The 7,275-nt window shown below is 62.3% G+C and overlaps 1 protein-coding gene across 7 annotated transcripts in view; it reads left to right on the top strand.

Annotated features, from left to right (window-relative positions):
* Positions 1 to 320: 320 nt before the first annotated feature.
* Positions 321 to 7,275, top strand: part of NUP98 (nucleoporin 98 and 96 precursor) — a 114,159-nt gene continuing 107,204 nt past the window's right edge. For 5 of the 7 annotated variants that reach the window (XM_075580567.1, XM_075580566.1, XM_075580565.1 and 2 more), the window contains exon 1: positions 321 to 461. The gene's annotated coding sequence lies outside the window, so the exon portion shown is untranslated. Of the gene's footprint in view, positions 462 to 513; positions 534 to 7,275 lie in introns of those variants that run through there. The other 2 variants (XM_075580568.1, XM_075580563.1) reach the window with 2 other exon arrangements.

The following is a 7,275-nucleotide window of genomic DNA, read 5'->3' as shown; positions in this document are numbered from 1 at the left end:
CTGCACCTCACATTCATCCCGCCCTATTATTGCAGGTGTGAATGGCTTAGTTTAACCCCAATTAAGTGGCCTTCCGGCCTTAGTGGGACTGACTCACAACACTGGAGTGGCCTTCCGGCCTTAGTGGGACTGACTCACAACACTGGCCTGGCTGCGGTTGCTAAGCACCCCGTTACTAAGAGAAAAGGTGATTGACAGCTCTCACGTCACCAATGAGAAGCCAAGTTGCGTGGCGGGAACCAATGGGAGAGGCGGGAGCGCCTTGGTCCCGCCTACTGGAGAAGAAAAAAAACTGCGCAATTTTAAATACAGTGATTGACAGCCAGGAAGGCAAATAGCTTCGCGCCGTTGCGTGGAGGGGCGGGGAGTGGACGCACGTCTCCTGTGCGTGCTGTCCTTGACGTCAGCGCCATATTGATCGATGACGCAGTTGGCTGGTCTGCGAGGAAGCGACGTTACCGGTAAGCGGCAAGAGGGGTGGGGGAGCGGAGTGTCCGGTAAGCGGCAAGAGGGGTGGGGGAGCGGAGTGTCCGGTAAGCGGCACGGGGGCGGGTACGGAGAGGCCCCGTAGTGTGTGTGTGTGTGTGTGTGTGTGTGTGTGTGCGCACGCGCGCGCGCCGCCTGTCCCTTAGTGTGTGTGTGTGTGTGTGTGTGTGTGCACCAGTCCCGCCGCCTGTCCCTTAGTGTGTGTGTGTGTGTGTGTGCACCAGTCCCGCCGCCTGTCCCTTAGTGTGTGTGTGTGTGTGTGCACCAGTCCCGCCGCCTGTCCCTTAGTGTGTGTGTGTGTGCACCAGTCCCGCCGCCTGCCCCTTAGTGTGTGTGTGTGTGTGTGTGTCTCTCTCGCCTGTCCCGTACTGTGTGTGTGTCTCTCTCTCGCCTGTCCCGTAGTGTGTGTGTGCACCAGTCCCGCCCCCTGTCCCTTAGTGTGTGTGTGTGTGTGCACCAGTCCCACCTCCTGTCCCTTAGTGTGTGTGTGTGTGCACCAGTCCCGCCGCCTGTCCCTTAGTGTGTGTGTGTGTGTGCACCAGTCCTGCCGCCTGTCCCTTAGTGTGTGTGCGCGCCTGTCCCTTAGTGTGTGTGTGCGCACCAGTCCCGCCCCCTGTCCCTTAGTGTGTGTGTGTGCGCACCAGTCCCGCCCCCTGTCCCTTAGTGTGTGTGTGTGTGCACCAGTCCCGCCGCCTGTCCCTTAGTGTGTGTGTGTGCACCAGTCCCGCCGCCTGTCCCTTAGTGTGTGTGTGTGTGTGTGTGTGTGTGTGTGTGTGTGTGTGTGTGTGTGTGTGTGTGTGTGTGTGTGTGTGTGCACCAGTCCCGCCGCCTGTCCCTTAGTGTGTGTGTGTGTGTGTGTGTGTGTGTGCACCAGTCCCGCCGCCTGTCCCTTAGTGTGTGTGTGCACCAGTCCCGCCGCCTGTCCCTTAGTGTGTGTGTGCACCAGTCCCGCCGCCTGTCCCTTAGTGTGTGTGTGCACCAGTCCCGCCGCCTGTCCCTTAGTGTGTGTGTGTGTGTGTGTGTGTGTGTGTGCACCAGTCCCGCCGCCTGTCCCTTAGTGTGTGTGTGTGTGTGTGTGTGTGTGTGTGTGCACCAGTCCCGTCGCCTGTCCCTTAGTGTGTGTGCACCAGTCCCGCCGCCTGTCCCTTAGTGTGTGTGCACCAGTCCCGCCGCCTGTCCCTTAGTGTGTGTGTGTGTGCACCACCCCCGCCGCCTGTCCCTTAGTGTGTGTGTGTGTGTGTGCACCAGTCCCGCCGCCTGTCCCGTAGTGTGTGTGTGCACCAGTCCCGCCGCCTGTCCCTTAGTGTGTGTGTGTGTGTGCACCAGTCCCGCCGCCTGTCCCGTAGTGTGTGTGTGTGTACCAGTCCCGCCGCCTGTCCCGTAGTGTGTGTGTGTGTGTGCACCAGTCCCGCCGCCTGTCCCGTAGTGTGTGTGTGTGTGCACCAGTCCCGCCGCCTGTCCCGTAGTGTGTGTGTGTGCACCAGTCCCGCCGCCTGTCCCGTAGTGTGTGTGTGTGCACCAGTCCCGCCGCCTGTCCCGTAGTGTGTGTGTGCACCAGTCCCGCCGCCTGTCCCGTAGTGTGTGTGTGCACCAGTCCCGCCGCCTGTCCCTTAGTGTGTGTGTGTGTGCACCAGTCCCGCCACCTGTCCCTTAGTGTGTGTGTGTGTGTGTGTGTGCACCAGTCCCGCCGCCTGTCCCTTAGTGTGTGTGTGCACCAGTCCCGCCGCCTGTCCCTTAGTGTGTGTGTGCACCAGTCCCGCCGCCTGTCCCTTAGTGTGTGTGTGCACCAGTCCCGCCGCCTGTCCCTTAGTGTGTGTGTGCACCAGTCCCGCCGCCTGTCTCTTAGTGTGTGTGTGTGTGTGTGTGTGTGTGTGTGTGTGTGTGCACCAGTCCCGCCGCCTGTCCCTTAGTGTGTGTGTGCACCAGTCCCGCCGCCTGTCCCTTAGTGTGTGTGTGTGTGTGTGCACCAGTCCCGCCGCCTGTCCCGTAGTGTGTGTGTGCACCAGTCCCGCCGCCTGTCCCGTAGTGTGTGTGTGCACCAGTCCCGCCGCCTGTCCCGTAGTGTGTGTGTGCACCAGTCCCGCCGCCTGTCCCGTAGTGTGTGTGTACCAGTCCCGCCGCCTGTCCCGTAGTGTGTGTGTACCAGTCCCGCCGCCTGTCCCTTAGTGTGTGTGTGTGTGCACCAGTCCCGCCGCCTGTCCCTTAGTGTGTGTGTGTGTGTGTGCACCAGTCCCGCCGCCTGTCCCTTAGTGTGTGTGTGCACCAGTCCCACCTCCTGTCCCTTAGTGTGTGTGTGTGTGTGTGTGTGTGTGTGTGTGCGTGCACGTGTGCACCAGTCCCGCCGCCTGTCCCTTAGTGTGTGTGTGTGTGTGTGTGCACCAGTCCCGCCGCCTGTCCCTTAGTGTGTGTGTGCGCACCAGTCCTGCCGCCTGTCCCTTAGTGTGTGTGTGCGCACCAGTCCCGCCGCCTGTCCCTTAGTGTGTGTGTGCGCACCAGTCCCGCCGCCTGTCCCTTAGTGTGTGTGTGTGTGTGTGTGCACCAGTCCCGCCCCCTGTCCCTTAGTGTGTGTGTGTGTGTGTGTGCACCAGTCCCGCCGCCTATCCCTTGGTGTGTGTGTGCACCAGTCCCGCCGCCTGTCCCTTAGTGTGTGTGTGTGTGTGTGTGTGTGTGTGTGTGTGTGTGTGTGTGTGTGTGCACCAGTCCCGCCGCCTGTCCCTTAGTGTGTGTGTGTGTGTGTGTGCACCAGTCCCACCTCCTGTCCCTTAGTGTGTGTGTGTGTGTGTGTGCACCAGTCCCGCCGCCTGTCCCTTAGTGTGTGTGTGCACCAGTCCCGCCGCCTGTCCCTTAGTGTGTGTGTGCACCAGTCCCGCCGCCTGTCCCTTAGTGTGTGTGTGTGTGTGTGTGCACCACCCCCGCCGCTTGTCCCTTAGTGTGTGTGTGTGCACCAGTCCCGCCGCCTGTCCCTTAGTGTGTGTGTGCACCAGTCCCGCCGCCTGTCCCTTAGTGTGTGTGTGCACCAGTCCCGCCGCCTGTCCCTTAGTGTGTGTGTGTGCACCAGTCCCGCCGCCTGTCCCTTAGTGTGTGTGTGTGCACCAGTCCCGCCGCCTGTCCCGTAGTGTGTGTGTGTGTGTGTGCACCAGTCCCGCCGCCTGTCCCGTAGTGTGTGTGTGTGTGTGTGTGTGCACCAGTCCCGCCGCCTGTCCCGTAGTGTGTGTGTGCACCAGTCCCGCCGCCTGTCCCTTAGTGTGTGTGTGTGTGTGTGTGTGTGTGCACCAGTCCCGCCGCCTGTCCCATAGTGTGTGTGTGCAACAGTCCCGCCGCCTGACCCGTAGTGTGTGTGTGCACCACTCCCGCCGCCTGTCCCGTAGTGTGTGTGTGTGCACCACCCCCGCCGCTTGTCCCTTAGTGTGTGTGTGTGCACCAGTCCCGCCGCCTGTCCCTTAGTGTGTGTGTGCACCAGTCCCGCCGCCTGTCCCTTAGTGTGTGTGTGTGCACCAGTCCCGCCGCCTGTCCCTTAGTGTGTGTGTGTGCACCAGTCCCGCCGCCTGTCCCGTAGTGTGTGTGTGTGTGTGTGCACCAGTCCCGCCGCCTGTCCCGTAGTGTGTGTGTGCACCAGTCCCGCCGCCTGTCCCATAGTGTGTGTGTGCAACAGTCCCGCCGCCTGACCCGTAGTGTGTGTGTGCACCACTCCGCCGCCTGTCCCGTAGTGTGTGTGTGTGCACCAGTCCTGCCGCCTGACCTGTAGTGTGTGTGTGCACCAGTCCTGCCGCCTGTCCCGCAGTGTGTGTGTGTGCACCAGTCCCGCCGCCTGTCCCGTAGTGTGTGTGTGTGTGTGTGTGTGTGTGTGTGTATATGTACCAGTCCCGCCTGTCCCGTCGTGTGTGTGTGCACCAGTTCTGCCGCCTGTCCCTTAGTGTGTGTGTGTGTGTGTGTGTGTGTGTGTGTGCACCTGTCCCGTAGTGTGTGTGTGTGTGTGCACCAGTCCCGCCGCCTGTCCCGTAGTGTGTGTGTGCACCAGTCCTGCCGCCTGTCCCGTAGTGTGTGTGTGCACCAGTCCTGCCGCCTGTCCCGTAGCGTGTGTGTGCACCAGTCCCGCCGCCTGTCCCGTAGTGTGTGTGTGTGCACCAGTCCCGCCGCCTGTCCCGTAGTGTGTGTGTGTGCACCAGTCCCGCCGCCTGTCCCGTAGTGTGTGTGTGGGCACCAGTCCCGCCGCCTGTCCCTTAGTGTGTGTGTGCACCAGTCCCGCCGCCTGTCCCTTAGTGTGTGTGTGCACCAGTCCCGCCGCCTGTCCCTTAGTGTGTGTGTGCACCAGTCCCGCCGCCTGTCTCTTAGTGTGTGTGTGTGTGTGTGTGTGTGTGTGTGTGTGTGTGTGCACCAGTCCCGCCGCCTGTCCCTTAGTGTGTGTGTGTGCACTAGTCCCGCCGCCTGTCCCTTAGTGTGTGTGTGTGTGTGCACCAGTCCCGCCGCCTGTCCCGTAGTGTGTGTGTGCACCAGTCCCGCCGCCTGTCCCGTAGTGTGTGTGTACCAGTCCCGCCGCCTGTCCCTTAGTGTGTGTGTGCACCAGTCCCGCCGCCTGTCCCTTAGTGTGTGTGTGTGTGTGTGTGTGCACCAGTCCCGCCGCCTGTCCCTTAGTGTGTGTGTGCACCAGTCCCACCTCCAGTCCCTTAGTGTGTGTGTGTGTGTGTGTGTGTGTGTGTGCACCAGTCCCGCCGCCTGTCCCTTAGTGTGTGTGTGTGTGCACCAGTCCCGCCGCCTGTCCCTTAGTGTGTGTGTGTGTGTGTGTGTGTGCACCAGTCCTGCCGCCTGTCCCTTAGTGTGTGTGTGCGCACCAGTCCTGCCGCCTGTCCCTTAGTGTGTGTGTGCGCACCAGTCCCGCCGCCTGTCCCTTAGTGTGTGTGTGTGTGTGTGTGTGTGTGTGTGTGCACCAGTCCCGCCGCCTATCCCTTGGTGTGTGTGTGCACCAGTCCCGCCGCCTGTCCCTTAGTGTGTGTGTGTGTGTGTGTGTGTGTGTGTGTGTGCACCAGTCCCGCCGCCTGTCCCTTAGTGTGTGTGTGTGCACCAGTCCCACCTCCTGTCCCTTAGTGTGTGTGTGTGTGTGTGTGTGCACCAGTCCCGCCGCCTGTCCCTTAGTGTGTGTGTGCACCAGTCCCGCCGCCTGTCCCTTAGTGTGTGTGTGCACCAGTCCCGCCGCCTGTCCCTTAGTGTGTGTGTGTGTGTGCACCAGTCCCGCCGCCTGTCCCTTAGTGTGTGTGCACCAGTCCCGCCGCCTGTCCCTTAGTGTGTGTGCACCAGTCCCGCCGCCTGTCCCTTAGTGTGTGTGCACCAGTCCCGCCGCCTGTCCCTTAGTGTGTGTGCACCACCCCCGCCGCTTGTCCCTTAGTGTGTGTGTGTGTGTGTGTGTGCACCAGTCCCGCCGCCTGTCCCTTAGTGTGTGTGTGCACCAGTCCCGCCGCCTGTCCCTTAGTGTGTGTGTGCACCAGTCCCGCCGCCTGTCCCGTAGTGTGTGTGTGTGTGTGCACCAGTCCCGCCGCCTGTCCCGTAGTGTGTGTGTGCACCAGTCCCGCCGCCTGTCCCTTAGTGTGTGTGTGTGTGTGCACCAGTCCCGCCGCCTGTCCCTTAGTGTGTGTGTGCAACAGTCCCGCCGCCTGACCCGTAGTGTGTGTGTGCACCACTCCCGCCGCCTGTCCCGTAGTGTGTGCGCACCAGTCCTGCCGCCTGTCCCGCAGTGTGTGTGTGTGCACCTGTCCCGCCGCCTGTCCCGTAGTGTGTGTGTGCACCAGTCCTGCCGCCTGTCCCGCAGTGTGTGTGTGCACCAGTCCTGCCGCCTGACCTGTAGTGTGTGTGTGCACCAGTCCTGCCGCCTGTCCCGCAGTGTGTGTGTGTGCACCAGTCCCGCCGCCTGTCCCGTAGTGTGTGTGTGTGTGTATATGTACCAGTCCCGCCTGTCCCGTAGTGTGTGTGTGCACCAGTTCCGCCGCCTGTCCCTTAGTGTGTGTGTGTGTGTGTGTGTGTGTGTGTGTGTGCACCTGTCCCGTAGTGTGTGTGTGTGTGCACCAGTCCCGCCGCCTGTCCCGTAGTGTGTGTGTGCACCAGTCCTGCCGCCTGTCCCGTAGTGTGTGTGTGCACCAGTCCTGCCGCCTGTCCCGTAGCGTGTGTGTGCACCAGTCCCGCCGCCTGTCCCGTAGTGTGTGTGTGTGCACCAGTCCCGCCGCCTGTCCCGTAGTGTGTGTGTGCACCAGTCCCGCCGCCTGTCCCGTAGTGTGTGTGGGCACCAGTCCCGCCGCCTGTTCCGTAGTGTGTGTGTGTGCACCAGTCCCTCCGCCTGTCCCGTAGTGTGTGTGTGCACCAGTCCCGCCGCCTGTCCCGTAGTGTGTGTGTGTGCACCAGTCCCGCCGCCTGTCCCGTAGTGTGTGTGCACCAGTCCCGCCGCCTGTCCCGTAGTGTGCGTGTGTGCACCAGTCCCGCCGCCTGTCCCGTAGTGTGTGCACCAGTCCCGCCGCCTGTCCCGCAGTGTGTGTGTGTGTACCAGTCCCGCCGCCTGTCCCGTAGTGTGTGTGTGTGTGTGTGTGTGTGTGTGTGTGCACCAGTCCCGCCGCCTGTCCCGCAATGTGTGTGTGCACCAGTCCTGCCGCCTGTCCCGCAATGTGTGTGTGTGCACCAGTCCTGCCGCCTGACCCGTAGTGTGTGTGTGCACCAGTCCCGCCGCCTGACCCGTAGTGTGTGTGTGCACCAGTCCTGCCGCCTGACCCGTAGTGTGTGTGTGGACCAGTCCTGACGTGTGTGCGCCTG

This window comes from Ascaphus truei, assembly GCF_040206685.1.
Source record: "Ascaphus truei isolate aAscTru1 chromosome 3 unlocalized genomic scaffold, aAscTru1.hap1 SUPER_3_unloc_2, whole genome shotgun sequence".
Taxonomy (NCBI): Eukaryota; Metazoa; Chordata; class Amphibia; order Anura; family Ascaphidae; genus Ascaphus; species Ascaphus truei.
Note: the sequence above shows the minus strand (reverse complement) of the source record. Positions and strands in the feature narration are given on the sequence as shown.